At 37.8% G+C, this 25084-nt stretch overlaps 1 protein-coding gene and 1 long non-coding RNA gene across 8 annotated transcripts in view; one reads left to right on the top strand and one right to left on the bottom strand.

The window, feature by feature from the left end:
* ROBO2 (roundabout guidance receptor 2) overlaps positions 1-25084 on the top strand; it is a 1778513-nt gene that overhangs the window by 587470 nt on the left and 1165959 nt on the right. The window lies entirely within an intron of this gene.
* Positions 1-25084, bottom strand: part of LOC126949349 (uncharacterized) — a 62222-nt gene that overhangs the window by 11155 nt on the left and 25983 nt on the right. Inside the window, exon 3 of the long non-coding RNA XR_007723674.1 lies at positions 874-1174. This is a non-coding gene — a long non-coding RNA (uncharacterized LOC126949349). The remainder of the gene's footprint in view (positions 1-873; positions 1175-25084) is intronic.

Here is a 25084-nt window from a genome sequence, read left to right as displayed (position 1 = left end):
GCATTTGACATTGGAAACAATAAAGCTATACTTTATATGGACACTGGCAATTAATTATCCTGTCTCCTGTTTATTCATTGCCTCTTTTCACTAAGAACCTTTCTATCAACCTTAAAGCACACTCTCCAATATTGGAAATGTGCAAAAGCAATGAAAGGATACAACAACAACAAGATTTTTCTTACTCAACTTCTTGCCCCTCCCCTTTATAGCCACACACCTGGAAAGAGCCTCAGTCTTTCTCTCTCCACTTTTTAATATCCGACTCTATTCTTACCTTTATCTAATGTGGCCTTTGTCCTTATTATTTAACCAATATTTTCCTGCTATGTTCAACAATAATCATCTCTCTCCTTATTTCTCAGCAACACTTGTTGTGTAGGTAACACCCTCCTCCCGGAAAACCTCTTCTCTTTACTGACAGCCCATGTACCTAGTTTTTCTCTCCCATGTCCTCTCTCTTTCAAGGTTAAGCCTGTTCTATTTGTCATCCAGTTCTAGATTTCCTGCAAAGAACTCAAGCTTAAACCTTTTTCCTCACCATTCACCCTCCACTTAGACAAACTTATGTCTAGAGCTCCAGCTGCCACCACACATTTCTCTCTGTAGCCACATTCTACTCTTTCTGATATTCAAGTTCCTACTTGACATCTCCCTTTTATTTCTAAAGGGAGACTCTGACTCATCATATTCCAAACAGATCTCATCATGATCTGCCCTTACAAATGGTTATCACCTTTGATCCTGTGGAATGTACCTGAAGCCCAGCAGTCATTTTTTTTGTTCTTTATAAATGAATTAAGTCAGATAATAGTGAATCCTACTTCTTATTCCCCGACCCCACAGTCAAATGACCATCATTTTTCATATTACCTCAGAATGTGTTTTGAATCTGTCTGCTCTCCATGAATCTAGTTGAAGATGACAATGACGACAGTAATGATGATGATGACAATGATGAGGACGATGCTGATTGCTAACATTTATTGACTTACTGACTACTTAGCATATGTCAGGTGCTGTAACGCTCTTACTCTAATGACTACTTGCCAGAATCCTCACGTCAACTCTTGTCATTCCACAATTTGTCCTCTACACTAAAGCCAGAATGATACAGTGGTGAGCAAAGTTGGTATCAAGCTTCTTCTCAGACCCATTTGATGAGTTCCACATCCTGTAAGAATAAATACACAGTCTATTAAAAGGCTGGCAAGGCTTGGAAGATTTCACCTCTGCCTACTCACTTGAGCCTTAACTCACACTCTCCCCCACACCTCTCTCTTTGCAATACTTATTATCCCTTTTCTTCTTTTAATTTCCTGAACGTGTTTCACCCTGTGTTTATTGTATTTTTCTTTCTAGAAAGTAGAATGATTGTTCCCACTGGTTCAGTTAACTGCTCATCATCTGTGAAATCCCTCTGGTTAGTCACAGAGTCCTCTGTCTACTTTCTACCCCACCCCCCACCCCTATGGCTTGATCTGCTTCTACTGATTTCTTTTTCTCTACACTAGTAACCTCAGTGATTTTAGGAGATGATGTAATTAAATTTTGTCTTCTCTTACTACACTGTAAGAACCACGAGATCTAGTAAACTTTCTTTTTTTCGCTTACCTTTCTCACAGATATCAGGATTCAATACACATCTGATAAATGAATAAATAAAGAAAAAGGAAGAAGTAAAATATACTATTCTGCAAGCCAGCTTGGACCCTTACTTTTGCTTACCATTCCCTCTACATAAAGATCCTGTGAGATATCAAGGCATCAGGTCCTGTAGATTATATGTCTTATTATCTCTTAGATCTGCTCCATTCCATTGTCTTACATTCAAACCCTCATCATATTTATCCAAGTTTCTGCAATAACTAGTATGGCTGCCTTTGAGGTCTGTCTTTGTTTTATCATTGTTATCACAACTGGAGTGATTTTCCTAAATGCAGTCCAGATTTAAAATTGATAAGTGGATTCTATTTCAGTTACCTGTTGCTATGAAGCAGATCTTTCTAAAGCTGAGTGACTTAGGACAAAGATTTATTATTTCTCATTGTTCCCAAGGACTGGCAAAGCTCTTCTGATCATTTCTTGCTTGGGATCCTTTATAGGGTTGCAGTTAGATGTTGACCAGGATTATAGTCATCTGAAGGCTTCAGGAAGCTGTACAACCCAACGTGGCTCACACATGACTTGCTGCTGTGGCTGGGTGCTTAGCTTAAGCTGTTGACTGAATCCCCTTTTGTGGCCTCTCTACATGGCTCGGGCTCCTCATACCAGAGCTTCTGGGTTCTACGAAGAAGCATACCAACAACTACCTCAAGAGACTGAGGTAGAAGCCCCAAAATTTATTGACAACGCAGCCTTAAAAGGAACATGTTATGGCTGTCACTATATTTTCTTTGGTTACAAGTGAACCATGGATTAGCTTATATTTAATAGAAAGAAACTCTAGAAGAATATTAATACTGAGAGTCATGGTTCTTTTGGGGGCCATCTGCTACAATCCCGTTATTTCACATAATATACATCAATGGCATTCCCTAATCGTGCCTTGGCCTATACCTGTAGTCTTACCTTTGACCCCTATTCCAACCCCATTCATTTATACATACCCTTTGCTGCATGCGTTTAGTTTCCTGAGCATAGTAATAATGTAGTTTTAGGCCACCATAAAACTTTCTCATATGCTCTTCTACAAGATGTTTTGTATTTGTTTTTTATTTGCTAGGTTTTTCTAACTTTATTAATTCTCTAAAATATAAATGTAGAAGCTGTCATCCTTTATGGGAAGCCTCTCTAACAGTCTTCCAGCTGTTTTCTATTCCTGTTGCAACCTGTGAATACTTGTATCATTGGACACTGTAATCATTTAAAATTACTTGAGGGCAGCAACCAGCTATTAGCCAATTTTATATGAAGAAGTCATGGCAGGTAACAGGGCAAGAAATAAATTCTTGCTGAATAACTGGATAAGAAGAAGCACTTATTTTGTTCCTAGACTAGACACACATTTAGAGCTGCTTCTGGTAGATTTAATTTCTAGTCTTTTGCAGTATATGTATCCCTTCATTTTATGAGCCTATATCCTTTCTGAATGATTCAACAATAAGCTGTGAATTACACATAAAGTACAAGGGAAGCCTGATAACTATCTATAACACACTGCCTTGATTGTCTGACATGAAGGCTGTTCTGTATAATTTTAATAAAGATATTTAAAACTGAAAATTGTGATTCTTCACACGGTTTTGTGAAACTGCATGCCATTACATGCAAAATGGAAGTTTTGCATAATTTTCAAAAATTATTAAAGCAAATCTATTTTCAATTTGTGTAATATAATAGTTCTCATCAAGTTAATATTGAGTGTCTAAAAGTATAACATTTGTATTAGTCTGTTCTCATGCTGTTATTAAGAATTGCCTAAGACTGAGTAATTCATAAAGGAAAGAGGTTTAATTGACTCACAGTTCCGCAGGGCTGGGAAGGCCTCAGGAAACTTACAATCATAACAGAAGGGGAAGCAAACACATCCTTCGTCACAGGATGGTAGGAAGGAGAAGTGCCAAGCAAAGGGGGAAAAGGCCATCAGATCTCATGAGAACTCATTCACTACCACGAGAAAAGCATGGAGGTAACCTCTCCCATGATTCAATTACCTCCCATCAGGTCCCTCCCACGACATGTGGAGATTATGGGAACTACAATTCAAGATGAGATTTGGGAGGGGACACAGCCAAACCATTTCAACATTTCTCTGTGGTTTGATACTCTGTGTGTGTGTGTGTGTGTGTGTGCACGTGCGCGCGTGTGTGTGCGTGTGTGTGTGTACGCACGCATGTGTATCACTTCTTCCATAAATCTTTAGCCGCATTTCCTACCATTAAAGTGACAGAAAAAAATATACAATATGTATTCAGCAAAAATGAAAATGATTATTTCCTATTTGATTTTTATTGTAATACAGCAATATTTAAAATAATATGTGCTTATATATAAAGTCTCAAATATTTTTGTTTTTAAAATTCAATAGCTTATGAGTTTTTAGTGTAATTTCACTTTTACTAAAGGAAGAAGAATTAAATAGTGAATTTGAAAATAAATAACATTATTCTGAGAAACAGAAGTGCAGATTTGTAAAAGAAATTTGTTACACAAAGGAATGCCGACTACAATTCTCATCCTACTACCTATACATGATACATTAACAAATAAAAATTGGACATAGTGCCTTTCTCCAGCCACGACATTGATTTTAAAAATGGCTCTTAGGTAGCATAAGTCAACTGCTTTAATAACTATTGTTGAAGTGATCTATGCTTATTTCTTTTGAATAAAATTAATCTTTTATTTTTTACCCATTTGAGAGAAAAATTAACTTTAAATGTTTAAATATCACATATTTTGTTATATAATTTCTTTAAAATGTTTCAATTTAATTGGTCTTATATGGAAAAACAAAGATGCTTGAAAGGCATCAGATAAAGTCACAGGTCAGTGTTCAAGCAAAATAGAGCTGGGCTACCCAGTGATTTCCTGTTATTAAGCCGATAAATCAGAGAGCTGTTGATAGATGTGATCGTTGGGACAACATGTCAGTCTCATGAAAAAAGTGCTGAACAGACACAGGTCATCAATGCTGTCAGTGTCTTGAAAATGAAAATTTTAAAAAGGTCAAAGGATTGAGAAGACTATCAGTGGTGTTTACGCATCCAAAAATGCAATTTTTATATGATTTAACTTAAAAGAGGGCTCCATAAGGCTTTGTAATGCACAAAGCTGAGGAATTGTCAAAATGAATGCAATTTGTCCTAAAGGAGTACACGTCAACACGCCACATCTATCCAGACTGACTCCCACGGGCACTTAAAGTTCATTCCAGCCTTCCAGTCTTTTTGGGTTGTTGTTGTCTTCTGCATGTAATTCAACGTGTTGTCAGCTCCTCATATTCTATTTCTGCCTGTATCTTCAGGCCTTGTTCAAGTTCTGCCTCTTTTGAGTTTTTACCTGAGTGCCCCAACTCAACAAGCACCTCTTCCTTGAGCCAATAAAACAATGTCTATTTAGTACAATTCATTTTGATGTGTAATGGATTCACACCTACATGATTATTTTATGAATTCTTTTTGCTTTTGACAAGTATGTTCTGAATACCTTCCTCTCAGACTCTTGTAATAAACAAACAGAATAGAATTTCTGTCAGTAAAAGATTTACATTCCAGTGAATGATTTATAAGTTTTGGAGGTCAACATTTCCTTTGAGAGTCTGGCTAGAACAACAGCCACTTTCACCCAAAAAAAAATATATTCACGTAAAACTTACCATGGAAAATCAGGTGAGGTAATCATATAAGGGGATAGAGGTGATGCCTTTCAGGTAACATTTGTAATAATGTTGTAAAAATAGTAACCTCTTTTTCAATTAAAGAATGTTGAATGATATCTAAGGAGATACAATAAACAACACAGGTAAAAGGAAGAAATGTGAAAAAGAATGAGACATTGAAGGAATGTTAAATTTTTTCATGTGGCAAGAGAGCGCTGTGAATGTAGGTTGCAGATACAAGTTAGAGCAAAGTGCAGATGGTCATATTTACTTGCTAAAATGTCTAGCCCATTTTTGGAGTAGATGTCTTCCTAAGAAGATTATTATTTTTCCAGACCCTATGGATTTAACCTTGTTTTTCTGTATCTTTAACTAACTTGAAGCATCTCATGTGTAGTGCTTTGCAAATACTAGATATTTAATTGATAATTGACTAAGAAAGAATGGAAGAAAAGAAAGGAAGAAGGTTATAGAGTAAGTTCATCTTCAGAGCTCTGAAAAGGATAAACAAAGACATAATTGAATTATAAATACTATACCAGGTCGATTACATGTAAGTATATGTTATTTTAATAGGGTGATTGATTTCATGTCATTTTATAGGATGTGCTTTAAGTGAAAATATTTTTCTTGTAATAGCTATTTAGTTTTGTTAATGCCACTAAAGAGGAAATTATAAATATTGTCACTATACAGTTCTAGATTAATCTTAGATAATGATACATTATTATATACCAGTATTTAGATTATAATTTCCATGAGGACATAGACTATGTCTGTTTTATCCACTTAGCTCCTAGCTAACTTTCTACACATTTTAAATAATAGAATAAGACAGAATAGATCATTTATTCCACACATATTTATTAAGAGATTACTAAGTGCCAGGCCCCATTCTAAGTGGTAGAAAAGCAGCAATAAACAACAACAAAAGTGCCTCTTCTCAAGGAGCATATATTCTAGAAGAAGAACATGACAATAAGTAAACGTACAAATATATAGTATGTGAGATAGTGACTGTGCCATAAAAAAATCAATGTGTGTCCATTGGACATTGTCACAAAGATACTATATAACAATCACTAAGATTTCAGTGTGCCCTACAGCAGTAAACCTGGATTGAACTCAAGTGTCTGGAATCAGCTGGAGATCAGCTGAAGTTTGAATTAGGTGGCTCCACAGATTTCAGCTGGGCTCGCTCTTGCATCTGCAGATTAGAAACTGACTAAACTGAGCTGGACTCAACTGAGACGGTCAGGCTGGGCTTCCTCTGCTCCACGTTTCTCTCATCTTCCTCTTAGAATCAACAGGCTATGGGCATGTCCTTCTCATGCCAATGTCAGAAATGCAAGATAACGAGCCCAACCAATTGGTGCTTGGAAAGCTCTACTTGCATCATCAGCCTAAACAAGGAAAAGGCTAAGGAATGGGGAGTACAGTTTGCCCACCAAGATGGGAAGATGGAGAGTAAATATTTTTAAACACTAGCTAGTTGACCATATAATATAGCACAGGGAAAAAAAGGTAATGTGAGATGATAGTTTAAATAGGGTAGGCAGGACCAGGTTCACTAATAAGGTGATATTTGACCACAGAAAAAAATAAAATAGAGGGCAAGGCATGGAAATATCCGCAGTAAAAAGGTTTAAAGCAGACAGAACAGCAACGTCAAAGGCTCTAGGAGCATGCTTGGACTGTGCAGGAACTGCTAGAAAAAAGTGGAGCCAGATTTGAATGGTATGAAGTGGAAGGAGAGACAATGAGGCCAGGGAGAGACACTGACCAGATCATGTGCAGCCATGTTGAGGATGTTGGGTTTTATTCTGAGCGAGATGGGAAGCCAGAAAATATTTTGACAAAAAAATTTACATTATCTGACTTTCACTTTCAAAGGACCACTGCCAATGAGCTTTGGAATCTTTTGTATTAAATACATTTCCTCATTTAAAAAAAAAAATCTCAACTAGGTAGTAAATGGTTATGGGTGGGGGAGGGGGAAATGAACTGTATGTTACTTAGACCTGGACCCCCTAGTATTTTTTAAATACCTCTTTAATAGCATGCAACTAGTTCAAAAATTTTTGCTGATTTTATTCTAAGAAGATGTGAAGTAACCTAAATGAGAAAATTCAAGAGATTATAACATTATAATGTTAGATGTGAGATTCCCTAAAAGCATCACCATTAAGTCCAGTACTATAATTCTATTAATCCCCTCAGAGGGGTAAAGAAAGAGTATTCTCACAGGACGCTTTTTCTTAACTTTGCCTTGTCCAGGGGCAGTGGCTCCCGCCTGTAATCTCTGCACTTGGGGAGGCTGAGGTGGGCAGATCATTTTAGGTCAGGAGTTCAAGACCAGCCTGGCCAACTTGGTGAAACCCTGTCTCTCATAAAAATACAAAAATTAGCCAGGCATGCTGGCGGGTGCCTGTAATCCAACCTACTTGGGAGGCTGAGGCAGGAGAATCACTTGAACCCAGGAGGTGGAGGTTTTGGTGAGCCGAGATCACACCACCACAGCACTCCAGCCTGAGCGACAGAGCGAGACTGCATCTCAAACAAACAAACAACAAAAAAACAAAACAAAACAAAAAAACAAAGAAACAAAACTTTGCCTTATCCCAGACCCTTCCTTTTTTATTAGTCTTCAAGTCTTGAAAAGCTATTCCTCAATGTTACTCTTGCCCTTCTTTCCTAAGTCTAGACTGGAGAGTTTACTGCTGAAGTAATTGCTTGTAATATTGTGGTGAATGATCCAGCTGTACTCAAGCTGTTTCTCTCTTCCCTTTTTGGATTTTGGTGAATTTGTCCCTGGCAGCTGAGGGGTACAATACTTACTATATAGATCCATCCCCCTTCCTCTCTGATGATGTCAGAAACAACACCTGTCTGTTGAAACAGTTCTCTTTTTATTGACAGAATCATGACATGCTCACTTACTTGCTGGACAGATTATTGCTTTGGGCTGCTGCTTATTGGAAGAAATAGCTCATGGATAAAATTTAGTCACTCCTCTGTTCCTCTACTGTACCACTGTTCAATCCAGGATGATCGAGAGATGTGGCGGCCTTTTCTGCCACTATTGGCATAAATCTGCAAGCCCAGGATTTAAGGGTCTGTTTTCAGTTGGACAGAGGGCCAACAGTCAGGCTGAGCTACTTTAAAATAAACTTTGGGAATGACCAGATGTAACAAAGAGCCACGCTCCCATGGTATCTTTACCAAAGGAGATTTGGCCACACCTAATTTATGTTCTTGGGAAAAAAATGATTTTATAAAACATTTCTGGACGCAGCAAACTCCAAGTGATACCTGTCAGACGGTGCAGATGAATGGTGCCCAGTGGCATTGTGTGGTCACCCAAACGATACCATCGAAAGAACCTGGGCTTTCCTGTCGGGCAGTACCAGGTTCATATTCCCACACGGCTTACTGGACGTATGACCTATAACCTCAGTCAAACCGTCCAGCCTCAGCTGTGAAATGCAAATGATCATGTCTGCTCCATGGAGATGTTGATGAAAATAAACTACAGCGATCATACACAGCTTCTTTTTCCAGAGTTGTAAAATTAGTTCTCAATAAAGGTAAATTCTTCTGCCGCTGATCTTATATCATAACTATTAACCAGCACCTCCATGTTTGTAAAAACATGACAGGTAGGATTCTTTCATGTTCAGTTAGACCAAGAGTTGAAAGATTAAAAAATGTATTATTCTTGCCAATCTGCCACTTGGGAATGATAATAAGCATCATTCATTCCAAATTATAAATCAGATTATAACAAATATTTTTATGATTAAAGAGCAGCCTACTCCATGTGTAACTTGTACTCAAAACATGAGAATATGACAGTTACAATGCTATAAAAATAACAAACTTAAGTTTTACAACAAAATACAGTATTTAAATGTTGTATATGAAACCATAGGGAATGATCAAATTAATATTTCTCTCATTCAAAAATAGGAAAGCCATTATACCTCTAGTTTCTCTGACAAGTTAATCTGAAACTATCTTAATAACATGTCCATTTTTAAAACTTTTTAAAATGTAAGATCTAATTGCTCTTAATTTTTACTTTAAAATTGACACCTTTTGCTGTTGCTCAAATTTATCCACAGTCTTCAAACTCCTACACTCTAATTCTGTTCCTTCCTTGTCATTGCTTACATTCAGTTTAATCATTTACCCCTCTTCCTGCTGTTCCTTATGTCCTACTACTAAAAAAAAAATCTCTGCAGGCTTTAAAAATCTTTTTTCTCTAAATTCTTCCATTTCTTTCTGCATTTTTTGGCAGAAACCACTGAGGGAATGTATAAATACATAGTGCAATACATTTAGCAATTTTCCTCTCACAATGAATGTCATTTCTCCATTCAAGAAACTTCTCAGCCTTTCCCCAAGTTAATTCCTCCAATCAGATAAGTAGCTGCTACTTCTAAATGGACTAGCAATTTATGGTAAATGATCCCTTAACAATAATTGCATAGATCCAGATATTAGTTGATTAAAAGTGCATTAAACAGTTACATAAAAACAAATATTTATCTAACATCACACACTTTTTTTTTTTCTTTTTTTTTTTTTGAGAGACGTGCTCACTCTTTCAGCTAGGCTGGAGTGCAGTGGTACAATTACAGCATCTTTGAATTTCTGGGCTCAAGCAATCCTCCCACCTTAACCTCCCAAGTAGCTGGGACTACAGGCATGTCACCTCATCTGGCTAATTTATTTTTTGCAGAGTTGGCATCTCACTATGTTGCCCAAGTTGGCTTCCTGGCCACAAGCGATCCTTCTGCCTTGGCCTCCCAAAACCCTGGGTTTACAGGTGTGAACCACCACATCCAGCCTAACTTCACACACTTTTAACTAGAAAGTTCCTTTAAAACACAGATATAGTAACTTCAATATCATGGTCTTTGTAGCATGGAAAAATGGCCTCTGCTGCATTAAGATGGCCTGGTTCTCACCTGCCTTTGTAGACATCAGGCAATCCTTTTGCATATCTTAATAAACTCTTTTTAAGGTTCACAATATAGCATTTTCCTTAGAAATACCATATGCAAAAGCAAAATAGGTTTTTTAATGGTATTCATGAAGCTCAATTTTAGTAGATGCTGGGAATTCTATAATGTTACAAAACGGTTCATAAAATATTGCCATCTGCTACACCAAGTAACAGTTCATTTTCACTGGTTTTAAACGGCTGTGCTTTTATGTGTTTGGGTTTGTGCCTAAACTTCAAGTTCCCTCTGAAAATTCCTTCTGACCTCTGCCTGAGGAAATGAGAAAATCTGCCTTTCCTGTCTCGTTTTATAGGCTTCAGTGAGAGAATGTAAATGGACCAAATGCACTCGGCAAAATTTTACATAAAAATCTTTCACATGCTGCCTGCATGGCTGGCTCTGTTTATCGTATTTCCAGCTTATACTGAAGTAACCACTTGTAGAAGAAATTGCCCCGAGTACTAGTGCTGAAAGCAAACATTTATAGAGTAGTGTGCAGTCAGCAGATGATAAAGGCTTTTATTACAATGGAGGAAAAATTTTGCAAAATAAGTGATCCTGACAGAAAATACAGGATGGAATATAAGCTTCAGATTTGAAAATTATCTAATCCAACTACTTGCTAAGTGATGAAAATGAGACCCAGAGGAGTTTAGTGACTTGCCCAGGGTCTCGCCTTTAGGAACAGAGTGTCCAACTTTGGATAAAATGTCTTTGTTGGAATTCAGGTCTTAAAAGAGTTTGCATTAAGTAATCGTATGCACTCTGTTGTTTTCAATTGTTTAGACATTGGCTGAAACCAGCAAATGAGTGAATGAAGTTGGTAATTAGTGATTTGATGATATTTACTGGACAGAGCCAAAATAAAGAACAACAAAATACAAAGTAACTTTTTTAAATAGAAAAAGGTGAGAAGAAAGAGGATGAAGAGGAGCTGAGAAAGGAAAAGAGGGGCAAGTGAAGGAGGAGGGAAGGAGGCATCAGCATCATAAGTTATTAATTCCGACAGATTGTATCCATCATCGTTCGATATACTTGCCAATTCTTTTTGTTTCTATTCCTGAATATCTAATTAAATGATTACACATTCACTTTTCTTCTTCACTCTCCTAGGATAGTGATATCCTCATATAAATTCTGAGAATACTCCTCTTTAAGAAAACGTGCTTTGCGCCCGTAATGAATTTGGAAAACCGGCCCTGCTCATGGCCTCTGTTTGAACGAGCCCTGGGTGTCCTCGCGTTCACTGCTTTTCTGTTTCTTAATTTTCTCATATAGACTTCTAAGGAGAACACTGTCCTACATTTACCTAAAATGCAGGCTTCCTTTGTCACGTAAGAGGTTGTCTTAGTCCATTTGGGTTGCTCTAACAAGAATACCATAAACTGAGAGGTTTATAAACAACAGAAACGTTTTTCTTACAGATCTAGAGGCCGAGAAGCCCAAGATCGAGGCACTGGTAGATTCAGTGTCTGGTGAGGGCCCGTATACGTATTCATAGACGGTGCTTTCCAGCTGGGTCTTCCCGTGGGAGAAGAGGTGATTCACATCTCCGGGGTCTCTTTATAAAGGCACTCATCCCAATAACCTTCCAAAGGTACCACCTCCTCATGCCAAGACCTTGAAGTTTAGAATTTGGCCATACATATTTTGGGTGGACCCAAACATTCAGATTATAGCAAAGATAATATTTTCACCTCATAAAAATATCAATATCCTACTGAAACATTCTCAATAAGAACGGATGCTTAGGCAGATATACTGGTTATCACAAGGGTCTTATAACTTTTCAATTTCTGATTGAGGGGATATGGCAACACATTATTGAAAACATAAATTTTTTGGAGAATGTATAGAGTTATTAAATATGTCAAATAACCCCAGCCAATTCATTGTGTTCAGTGGTGTGTGCCTAGCTGAACCATCTTCAGTGTTGACTAGCAATGCCCAGTGACAGGAGATATGAGCAAGGAAATGCGTCTCAATAACCTCAAAGTTTTCACTTCATGATGTCGCAGTTTTTGAAATTGCTGTTGGCTCAGAGGCATGGTTTTCAAATGTGAACACTCAAACCAGGTCTCAAGCATTAGCATGCATTAGTTTAATAGACTGCTTTCTTCATTGCACATAAATGATATCCCCTGTATTGAGTAAATGGAAATTGTGATTGCAGGAGGGAAAAAGAAAGTAATGAAAAACTGGGGGAAGAAACCATTTTGAAATTGAATTTCCTGCAGGGATGTAGAAGCCAGAGAAGGCATCACGATGTTGGCAGGTTAGGGCAGCAAGAAGACGTTGATCAGCTGGAACGGGAGAAGATGATGTGCGTAGTTCTAGTACATTCATTATATATACATCTGTATGTTGATATGATTTACTGCATGATCAATGCGTATCTCAATAAATGAATGAGGACAATATGAATGAATCCAAGCATATGCCAAGGTAGCTATGCGGAAGCAATAGCTCTTAAAGTTTGCATCAGCATCATCTGGGAGCTGGTTAGAAATGCAATTCTTGGACCCCACCCCAGTTCCTTTAAACCAGAAACTCTGTGAGTGAGTCCCAGAAACCTGTGCTTTAATACACCTTTTAGATGATTCTGATGTGGGTTTAGGTTTGAGAACCACTGAGGAAGAGTGAAAAGAGCGTCACCCCACGCAGAAGTGTGACTCCCTGGAGCGTTCAGGGAGATGAGGTGATCAGATGGCATCGTTCACAGAGCCTGAAGACCCCCCCAAAAGTGGATTTTTCTTCATCCAGGCAGAATACAAACAGTTACTTGTTCTCAGCAAACGTATTTTCACTTGCCCTGTCTATGTGACTGTCAGGAGCCTCAGGATGTCCAAGCAAGACAGCATCAGGTCCTTACATTCAGCAAGTTGGAATCCCCAACCAGAGTTGGCCTCACACATGAAGAGGAACCACCTGATGTGCCACATCTTCAATAGGAGCTGCCAGAAACCCCTGCCCAACCGCCCGCTTTGCTTCCCAGCATGTGGCCCCCAAACCACCCGCTTTGCTTCCCAGCATGTGGCCCTAACTCATAGCCAGTGTAGAACCGCTTTCTGCAGGCACACCTTTATTTCATGTCATCTTTTCAAAGAAAAATAAGTGTTCTGCCCCATAGAACAATTAAATATTTCCATTTCAGAAAAACTGACAAAATATGATTGATATCAACAATTATTAGAATCTTACAATGGTCCTCTGAGGACTTGTTCTTCCATGAATATTCAAGTTTATTACAGCTACCCGGAACAGCCACCATGACGACGTGTGTTAGGTACATTAATTCATGCAAAAACCATTAGTGTCTTTTTCTAAGTTCTTACTTTTGCGACAAGGCAGAGTTTCAATTTACTATAGAAGGAAAATGTGTCCCCTACAAAGATACTATAATTGCCCATTTTTAGTGCAATTTTCTTTTACTGATCACAGCCATAGATTTTCCAAAAGGTTAGGTAACTGACTAATTTAATGCCAAGTATCTTATCTCTAGAGACGTAGGTTAAGAAATGTCACTCTGATTGTCTCCATGGCAAACCATGTCATGTATGGACAACTCCATCTCACTTCTAATTTGACCCAATTTTCCATATTGCTTAATAAGCACATTACAGTGAATCACTGATCTATTATCCAAGGAATTCTGAAGCTTATGGGTTATCTTCCATTGCACCTGCTTCAATCAGTGTATTGCCTTGGGTATTATGGCCACTTTATCCTTTAATAAAAGAATTGTTAATATCTTCATCTGCAATTTCAAGCAATTTGCAAAATTGGGTTAGCTGGCTTTTATATGGGACTTATTACAAACTCAGTTACTTAATGTGATGTTTTCAGAAATAATTTCTGTGTTTCCAACATCCTCAAATTCATATTTTATTTAAACAAATTGTCAGTATTTAAAGTGGTAAAATTCATTTAGGGAGATAAATGGAAATGTGGGATTTTGTTCTAAAGTTATTTTCATGCTATATCTGATATTGTTTTATTGGCTGTTTTTCCTTTAGTTTACAAAACTAAACTAATAGGAACTATAGTGCTTATAACCCTGTATAGTTAAGGATATTTAAAATTGTTTTTGGAGACATTTTTTCTAAGAGATATGATACCATTATTTTATTGTTGTATAGAATAATTCTATTACATTTGAATATGCTGTTTTCTGTATGTAACATGTTAACTGTCATTTTTTTTTTTTTTTTACAATTTCAACTTTTATTTTAGGTTCATGGGTTCCTGTGCAGGTTTGTTACCTTGGTATATTGTGTGATGCTGAGGTTTGGGGTGTGATTCATCCATCACCCAGGTACTGAGCACAGTACCTAATTATCATCATTAATAAGGATCCGTTATACCATCTCCTTACAAGTCACATATGTAGCCAATATATAAATACTGAATATGAAACCAGCACATGCAGAATCCATATGGTCTCTACCAGAATGTTAAAGTCTACTCCACACATTTGAAGTTATTCTACTTCATTCAGGAGGAAAACTCTTGTGTCACGGAGGTTTGTTGTACGGAATAGTTCACCTCCCAGGTACTAAGCTTAGTGCGTTATTCCACTTCATTCAGGAAAAAAACTCGTGTGTCACAGAGGTTTGTTGTACGGAATATTCCACCACCCAGGCACTGAGCTTAGGGCTCATTAGTATTTTTCCTGATCCTCCCCACCCATCCTCCACCCTCCGATAGTCCCCAGTGTGCATTGTTTCCCTGTGTGTCTAACAGTTCTCATCCTTTAGCTCCCAGTTAGAAGTGAGAACGTGTGGTATTTGGTTTTCTGTTCCTGTGTTAGTTTACCAAGAATAATGGCCTCCAGACTCATCCATGTCCCTGCAAAGGACATGATGTCATTCTTTTTTATAGCTACATAGTATTCAATGGTGTCTATGTACAACATTTTCTTTATCCGGTCTATCACTGATGGTCACTTAGGTTGATTACATGTCTTTGCTATCGTGAAAAGTGCGGCAAAGAACGTACACATGCATGTGTCTTTATAACAGAATGATTTCTACCCTTTTGGGTATCTACCCAGTAATAAGATTGCTGTGTCGAATCATATTTCTGTCTTTAGGTCTTTGAGAAATCACCATTCTGCTTACCTATGTAATAAACCTGCACTTGTACCTCTGACATTAAAATAAAAGTTTCCAAAAAGAGGTACTACTTTTAAAATAATGATCCACTGGCATTTAAGTCTTAGTGCAATGTTCTAAATATGTGCTCTGAATATTTGAGAGGAAAAAAAATGGTTGGTAGGGCTACATCTTCTTTTTAATGCAAAATATATGTGCTTTTAAAATAAGCTTAAATTTTAATTTAAAAAAATAAGAAAAAAAACACTTAAGTCTCTGTGTGTGTCAGCAACCGTGCTCAGGGGCAGGAGTGCTCATCCCTTAAACTCAGTGAGTCCACGGTTAAGTGGGGAGTCGACTCTGCAGCATGGAAAGCTCATCAGAACACAGTAATTAACACCTCAAAGCCAAATACCCCTGTCTCCCCAAGAGAAGCTGAAATTCGTGAATTTTTATTTTCTGATCGTTATAGATTACATTTCCTAAAACCTTGAACGTAATTACCTCCTTTATAATACCTGCAGTGCCAAGGAACTGGAGAATTTGTGTAAGGTAATGAATCGAGATTTCTGCTGCTTTATTGTACCCAAAATTTTAGTGTTTCTTGCTTATTATTTCAAGTGGTAGCTAGTTCTTTGTTTGGCTTATATCTACAGGCCAGCAAGAGAACATTTTATCTAATTTAGTGAAAAATTTTTAAAAAGAATAAAAGGAAAATTTTCTACATAAAAAAGTTACTAATATTGATTATAAAACCCTAAAACTCCTATTAACTAGGGACATTTTTTCTCAATCCCATCACTATGCAGGGCCCTATTTGGTCAACTATCTATGCTTTTCAGACTTTATGTCCTATTCCCTTATTATTTACTTAAACTAACTTAATACTGTGCGATTGCAGTCGCCAACCTTTTTGGCAACAAAGACCAAATTCAAGGAAGGTAATTTTTCCTCAAACGGTGGTGGTAGGGATGGTTTCAGGATGTATCAAGTGCATTGTATTTATTGTGTACTTTATTTCTGTAATTATATTGTAATATATCATGAAAAAGTGTACAATTCTCATAATGTAGAATCAGGGGGAGCCTGAGCTTGTTTTCCTGCAACTAGATGGCTCCATCTTGGGGTGACGGGAGGCAGTGACAGATCATCGGGCATTAGATTCTCATAAGGAGCAGGCAGCCTAGGCCCCTCGCGAGCGCAGTGCACAACAGGGCTCATGCTCCTGTGAGAGTCTAATGCCGCCACTGATCTGACAGGAGGCGGAGCACAGGTGGTAATGTGAGCAATGGGGAGAGGCTGTCAATTCAGATGAAGCTTTGTTCACTCGTCTGCCACTCACCTGCTGTGTGGCCCGGTTCCTAACAGACCACAAACTGCTATCAGTCCATGATCCGGGGGTTGGGGAACCCTGCTCTGTGGAAAACTACATACTCATAGCTCCCTCCATAAAACGTGAAAAGACCTTTGCCTTGTGTGAACCTGCTTTGAAAATTAGGTGTCACCTGTTTTTTCTGAGCAAAGGCTATACATCTCTGCCTTTTTCTAAAATATTTCTCATAGTTAAGGGTTGCTGTTTGTACTGAAGTGAAACTGTATAGAACCAGATTACACACAAAATTTTGCTTTTTATAATTAAAAAATAAAGTAGGCTACTATTGCTTTGGTGTGCCCTATGTAAATTAAGACTACAGTCGTGGATCTTAAAATAACAACAATTTGTTAGATCAAAGAAACAAACAAACAAAATTTCACATTTTTCCTTGCTCGCCATTCTAAATTCCATAAACTCTCACTAGACCAAAATATGGAAACATGGAAGAAAGAAAATGAAAGAATTATATGAGATGTCACTCATAAGATTTGGTTTGCATCTCAGCTCAATCACTCTCCAGCTACAACACCTTGAGCAGCCGTCTTCTCCTCCATCTCCTGTCCAGAGATTGTGAAATCAGCCCTGCCTTTGTTATCATCAGGGGCTGCAAAAAGCATCAGGTGGCATAACCCATGTGAACCTGCTTTGTGAACTTCAAAGTGTTATATAAATAGTTGAAGTTTTTGCTGGGAAGGACTTGGCAGCCACAGGGGCATTATCAAGATGATGTTGGAATTGCTCAGGCCTTCTTTCCGGAGAAGGAAGCGCTCAGACTTGAGCTCTTACGCACATAGCCCTTAACGTGATTCTATATGATTAACTGCTTTGGGTTGAAGTTATGTCACTTTTTAGGCTAATGATTTGTGGTTATGTGGAGAGATTTTCATCTATCATATGTAAAACTGAGGCACATTGAGTTATGACAGTGTTGAACAGCATTGGTGGCTTAAATGGAACACCTATCCTTTATGTAAGGCGAGTTGGGTTTTTGAGGTTTTTGCAGAATTTCTAACAAATATTTTTTTCCAAAAAATGTTTACTCAGAAAATCTCTGGTTATGTGATAATGAAAACTCATATCTTTGAAATGTCTTATGATGACATTTGGCAAGGATCAGTGAGAGTCTTCTCAAATATTAGAAAAACCAAAATAAATGTATGAGGGCAAATTCTAAAGGATGCTTTATGTTCCTGTTATTTAGCAGTTTTCTGAATCTCAAAATGATAGCTAATACTTTTTCTCAGAAACAAAATGTATGATATTATTATTCTTTCTCTCCGTTGTCATGTAATGAATGGAAGTGCCGACAGGGTGCAATTAAGGCCTATAAGGTTTTCTTTTTCAAAATTTTTCCTATGTGTCCTTGATATCTTTTCTAAATAATTGTTATCCCCTAAACCCTCTAAATGTTATAAGGGAGTAAAACTTCTGGAATACTCAAGCCACAGACTCACATTTTTGCTCTGTTTGTCTTTAGAGACAGGGTCTCACTTTGTCCCCCAAGGTGGAGTGCAGTGGCACAGTCATAGCTCACAACAGCCTCAAACTCCTGGGCTCAAGCAATCCATCTGCCTCAGCCTCTCGAGTGGCTAGCACTGCAGGTGTGTGCCACTATACCTGGCTAATTTTTTAATTTTATTTTTTTTGTAGAGACAGTGTCTCTCTTTGTTCCCAGGCTGATCTCTAACTCCTGACCCCAAGCAATTCTCCTGCTTCAGCCTCCCAAAGTGCAGGGATTACAAGAGTGAGCCACTGCACCCAGCAATACTCACATATTTTTTTGCTTTCTATTCTATCACATCCTTTTTATGATAATAGACCTCAGTGACATAATCTATGGGCTTAAAAGGGGAAAAAGAATGTAAAAATGTAAAAAAAAAAAAAAGAGGAACCAATGTAATAGCTTACTATCTTTAAAAGTGTTATTCTGATAAAAATATGTAGATTTTCTATTTCAACAATAAATGAAACTTCTAATACTTTAGTAAAACTTCTCACATGGAGCTTCTGTTTAAGTTTTTAAAATAAGCTCAGTGGTCCAGGAAATAACACTCCAAACACCAGTAGTCATAATACTTTCTCTCCGACTCATATGATCAGGGCAGGAGTTCGAGCCTAGTTTACTTAGGTTCTCTGTTTAGAGTCCTAGAAGGCTGCACTCTGGGGGAAATCCAGCTGCAGCTACAGACTCATCAGAGACTCATCAGATCTCCACGGGTGAAAGATCTTCCTAGTTCCCTCAGGTTGTTGAAAGAATTCATCTCTTTGCAGTTGTGGGACTAAATTCCCCATTTTCTTGCTGGCTGACTGCTCCTAGAAACTGCCCACAATTCCACATGACTATCTCCGTGGACCCTTTCACAATCTGGTAGCTCACATCCTCAACACCAGCAAGAGAGACTCTCTCTGAGTTTAGCCTGCTAAGATAGAGAGTTATACAATGTACGGCAATCATAGAGGTGACATCATTACCTTTGCCATATTCTACCATTAGAAGCAAGTCTCAGACCACACTCACACTTAAGGTGAGAGGATTACACAACCATATAAACACTGGGAGTCAGGGATCATCAGGTCAACTTACGTCCTTTCTGCCTCAAAGTGAAAGTGTTTGCATTAGTTTTCTATTGCTGCATTACAAATGACCCGAATTAGCAGCTGAAAATGCAAACGTATGACCTCACAGATTCTGTGGGTCAGAATTTTTTCACAGCATCACTGAATTCTTTGCCCAGGAGTTTACTTGGAAGACCTCAAGGGGTTCTTTGGGGCTACTATCTTATGACCTCTTGGCTGTCTTCCACGCCATTCAGAACATTGACAGAATTTAGTTCCCTGTGGTTGTAGGACTGATGTTCTTGTTTTCTCGCTGGCTGTTGAGCGGGACAGTTCTCTGCTGTTAGAGAAGACGTGCCATTGCCTGCCATGTGGTCCTCTCCACAGCATATCAGTTGCTCCTTCAAGACCAGGAGGGGTACATCTCTGCTACTTTGAATCTCTGCTCCTCTGCCACTGACTTCTAGACCCAGATTTAAAGGGCTCATATGATAAGGTCCATCCTATCTAAATACTCTCCCTTTAATTATATCTCCCCAAATCCTTTTTTTCCATGTGAACGAATATAATCCCTGGAGTGATATCCCACCATACCCATAGGGGGCAGATGTCTTGGAGGCCACTTGAGAATTCACGGGGTCTAGGATAAAGGACACACACACAGAAAGGGTGTGTCAGGAATTTGCCTTTAAAATCCTAGAATTGCTTTTGTTGAAATCACCCACATACAAAGTTAGAAAATCAAGTTTACTATGGAAATTGTAGCCTTTGTCCTACTACCTAGAAGGACAATTTTGTGGTATTTATTTTTGTGCAGTTCTTACTTTTCTTCTTCTTCCTCTATTTGGCAAGAGGGCAAAATCTGATGATTATGGGAGGCTGAAGCAGCAGCATCGCTTGAACCCGGGAGGTGGAGGTTGCAGTGAGCCAAGATTGCACCACTGCATTCCAGCTTGGGTGACAGAGTGAGACTCTGTCTCCAAAAAAAAAAAAAAAAAAAAAAATTTAATGATTAGAACACTGGTACTGACTTCTTTTTTTTTTTGGCCTCTTTTAGGTTTTGTCACAACCTAAAACATTTCTCAGTGACTCTAAAGAAAAAATATTTGTAATGAATGGGTTTTATAAGAGATAAGAACTTACACTCTGTTCATTGCTGAAATGGGAAATTACCTGTCCTTACCTTAAAAATAGCAAGATAAATGGAAGCCACAGTGATATAGTAGGAAGGGCACTCAACTAGAAGAGGAGAGCCTAGAGTTCTGATCCCGACAGCCTGAGCAAGCCGAACATTTTTGGCAGAATCTTAAAGTGTCTGGGCTTCAGTTTTCTTATGTACAAAATTACAAAGTTAAACCACACAGTGAATTCTCATCCAGCTTTAAAATTTTATGATTTTGTGGTTCCAAAGTGAAGTAAGTATGTAGTAAGAAGTTTTCACCAAACATCGTCATTAGCAAATGCATGCTCTCATGAATAATTAAAAAATTGTTTTATTTATAGCTTCTTCTCACATGGCATTTGAGTTCAAAATTTTATTTGAGTTATTGTTACTTTGAGCAAAATAATTGTATTAAATGATAATTTTTAACTTTTATATATGTAAATCTAGGTGAATTAAATTATAAAAGCTGTCAAAAGTACATAAAGATATATGGTTTTAAATAAAAAAAGATATTCTAAATATTCTTTTATAAACATTTAATGTTTTAGTTAATGAGGTATTTTTATACTTATTGAATTAGAGAGAAAATATACCTGAAACAAAAAGCCTTTCAATAAATATTTTTTCTTCAAAGTTTTCAAAATGAACACATTAGGACATGCCTCAAATTGAAATGAGTATTTCCCAAATAAAACAATATTATATTATTTGCCCTGCTCATCTGTGATTATCCTGGGCTGCTGTTTAAAGATTTTCTTTAAAAAAGGAATGCTCTCCTAAATGCCAAGTGCTTTTGCTTGCGTTATGTCCACCCTTTTTGGTGTGGAAGGCTTTTGTTCCTTAAAATGTCACAATCTTTTCTACCTTCCACTTCCTCCTTTTTATGAAGAAAGAAATTATTTATCTGTTTTCTCAGGGCGAAAGGATGGATCCCCATCACCAAAGTTAAAGAAAATCAGGATTGATGCCCATCCTCGCTGTCACAACCTAAAACATTTCTCAGTGGGATTGTGTGACAGTAACGATCCAATTGCAGATCAATGCTGAACACTTTGGCAGAGTTGGCTGTAGGATGAATAGTCTTCTCTCCTTTTGGGTCAGTGGAACCCCAATAGTTCTGATTTTTACAAATCTGTTTGGTTTCCTAGTGTTAGTAGTGTCTATTGTTAGTAAGTTTTAATAGCAAAGCAAAATGCGTATTATTTGACACGAAGAAAAAAAGTTTACATTTTGCCAGAAGGACTCTCTATACTGAGGTTAAGAGTTATTCTAGAGTGCTCACAGTTCAGGACTGTGAGAAATGATGCAAGTAACTCTTGTCACTCTAATATGTCGTCATGATAAAATTGTTCGTGGAAAAAGGACACACATTTTATATTTTTTTAATTTAAAAAAATACAACCCCAAACTTGAGAAAATCCCAGAATGAGGACCACAGACAGAAACTGTCAGATTTAAGACAAGAAAGTGTGGAATGTCAATCGCATTAGTTATGTGTCTCTGAGCTTTCTTATGGCTTATATCCTGTAGTCTACATTTTTATTCAGGGTTATTTAAAGCTTTAAAAACCAATAGATTAAAAATAACAGACAAAAGAAGATTGAATAGGACAACTCTCCTAATTAAAAGGCAAATAGTATAGAATCAATTCATTTGATCCTCAATGAAGATTAATTGTGTGTGTGTGTGTGTGTGTGTGTGTGTGGGCCGGGGGGAGACGATGGAGTCTGGCCCTGGGTTCCTCAGGCTGGAGTGAGCGGCGCCATCTTGGCTCCCTGCAGGCTCCGCCCCCGGGTTCCCGCCATTCTCCTGCCTCAGCCTCCCGAGGAGCTGGGACCACAGGCGACGCCACCGCGCCCGGCTCATTTTTTGTATTTTTAGTAGAGACGGGGTTTTGCCATGTTGGCCAGGCTGGTTTTGAACTCCTGACCTCATGATCGGAGCTCCCAAAGTGCTGGGATTGCAGGCCTGAGCCAAGGCGCCAGGACTAAGATCAAATTTTTAAAAAAGTAATAGGTATCATCGCATCAGCTGCAGCAGCATATGATCTCCCTTACCGCATTCGACGCTCAGTCTTCCCCAATCTTGTAAATTTATATTTGCATGCACGTACAATGACTCATTCTACTTATAAATCCGAAGTAGTTAACAATCAGGTTGAATGAGAGAGATTGAGTTAGCAAAGGAACGTGGAAGTTACTGGAGAACTAGCTGCATTGTGTATGAATCACAGAATGCATTAGATAAAAAGGAAATCAGAAATGTGCTGCCTGGCATTGACTCCTTTAAGCAACTCCTGGTATGTATGACATTAACAGAATGATATTCTACCTTTGTTTTGCCCTTGTTTAGGCATTATTACTTTGAAAAGCTACACCTATATTGAAAATTTTCTTAAGAAAATGCATGCATTACAGTCAAACATTGCTTCCTTCTGGAAGGAGAATTTGAGCTTTCAGATTGTATTTTTATTCTTATATTCTCCCCTTTATTCCCTCTCAGCAGTACTTTGTAAGTTGTGGGACTGGAGACTGGTAATGAAACAAACAAGCCAGGTGCAGTGGCTCACGCCTACAATCCCAGCGCTTTGGGAGGCCAAGGCAGAAGGATCACCTGCGGTCAGGAGTTCAAGACCAGCCTGGCCAACATGGGAAAACCCAGTCTCTACTAAAAATACAAACAAACAAATTAGCTGGGTGTGGTGCATGGTGGCGGCGCCCGTAGTCCCAGCTACTCCGGAGGCTGAGGCAGGAGGATCACTTGAACCCGGGGAGGCGGAGATTACAGTGAGCTGAGAGGGCCACTGCACTCCAGCCTGGGCGACAGAGTGAGAGGCCACCTCAAAAACAAACAAACACCCCCAAAACTTAATCTAGCACTGTTAACTGTTATTAGCACGTTTAAAATATAGGCTCAATAATAAAAGCAGTTTCAATTTTGGGTTATATTAGGCTTTTAAAATTACCTGTTTAATTTTATCAATCTGGTTTCAATATTTGTTATTGAGAATAGATGAGAATTAGCTTTGTTGACTAAACAATCTGCCTGGTGTATTAAAGATATTAGATATGGTCTGTTTATGTGTTTGCTGCTTTTGACCATGCGTGTTCTTTCATAGACTCTGCCCATGGTCTGCTTGCTCTCTAGGGCAGCACTAAAAATTATTTTGAAGGTCATCCTTCACTTCAGGTTTCCAGGAAACTTACTGCACATGTTCTGTCTTAGATGGCAAAATTGTCACAAATCAGAACTTTGACATTTAGTTTTCAAAAGGGCATAAAGAAAAAAAAAAACAGAGAGGAAAAATAATCAACTCAGTTCCTTTGTTTCTGAGTTTTGCTGTCATATGGTCAAACTTCTCCATGCCTTACTCTTTTTACCTGATTTTTCCATCGTCCTATATGAATTAGCCATAACCACGTACTACACACGGCTTTCTTTTTAGAGTAAATAGAGGATCCTCATTCAACTAACTTGGGCTTTCTGACAGTTATCCATGTTTTTCCACTAAAATGACAAACACAACAGAAAGGACATGACTGGATGACTTCTTCATATTTTATAGTAACATTCTAGCAATTTTTATAATGACTTTAAATAGTTTCATAATTGGATATAATAATGTAATTATGATTTTATAATTTAATTTCTACATTGTACATTAGTTATAGTTACATTATGTTTTTAAAATAATAAAATATAATGCCTCACAGTTGAAGTATTTGCACTCACTGGAAGAGACATCCGTATTTAAAACAGAAAAAGGCAATGAAACAGAATGACATGTTTGGGGCATGTTTTTGCACATATGCGTAGCATTGTGGCTGTCTCAATATTTAAAAGTAGGTAGGAATGTATTTGACTGTTGCTGTCAACCATCGCACTTTCTTAGCCTCTTTTGGTTCTTTAGTTATTTTCAAGTTGCTAAGCTCACCCAACAACACAAGTCTTCCTGACACCTGGCACTATTTTGTCTTTCTCTGAAACAAACCTGTGATATTAACATATCTTAGCACTTGAACCCAAAACTAGACAAAAAATTATATATATGTATAATTGTATATGCATGTACAAAAAAAATTTCATGTATATAACAGTAAAAAAAGTCCATCCAGTGACTTTCTTGATGAGTCTCAAATATCAAAATATTAAAAGATTGCTTTAGGATGTTATTTTATTTTTGTTTCTCCATATCCAATTATTTTCGAAAAGTTCATTCTCTTCCACTAAAATATTAAAACATATTATTTTTTTCCTACATGTTTCCTTGCATTTTCAAACTTTATATTCTTTATGTTGACATCTTATGTTATGTGAAGGCTTCAGTTTTTCTTGATCACACTCACTGATGCTGTCTCTTCCCATTTACTATCGACTTCATTCCCAAACTAGTAAAGCTGTTCAAGCACAGCCTTCTACTGCTGGCCCCTGAGCCCTTTGCTAAAGCAAGTTTTGTCTTGTACCTCTGCAAGGCACTGAATGCATCTCCCCTTTCTTCTCAAAGTTATCATGAAATATCTCAATAACAAAAAATAATTTTTTATCCCATTTATTTATTTTTAA

The sequence above is a fragment of the Macaca thibetana genome, chromosome 2 (assembly GCF_024542745.1).
Source record: "Macaca thibetana thibetana isolate TM-01 chromosome 2, ASM2454274v1, whole genome shotgun sequence".
Classification (NCBI taxonomy): Eukaryota; Metazoa; Chordata; class Mammalia; order Primates; family Cercopithecidae; genus Macaca; species Macaca thibetana.
This window is presented reverse-complemented; position numbering and strand designations above follow the sequence as displayed.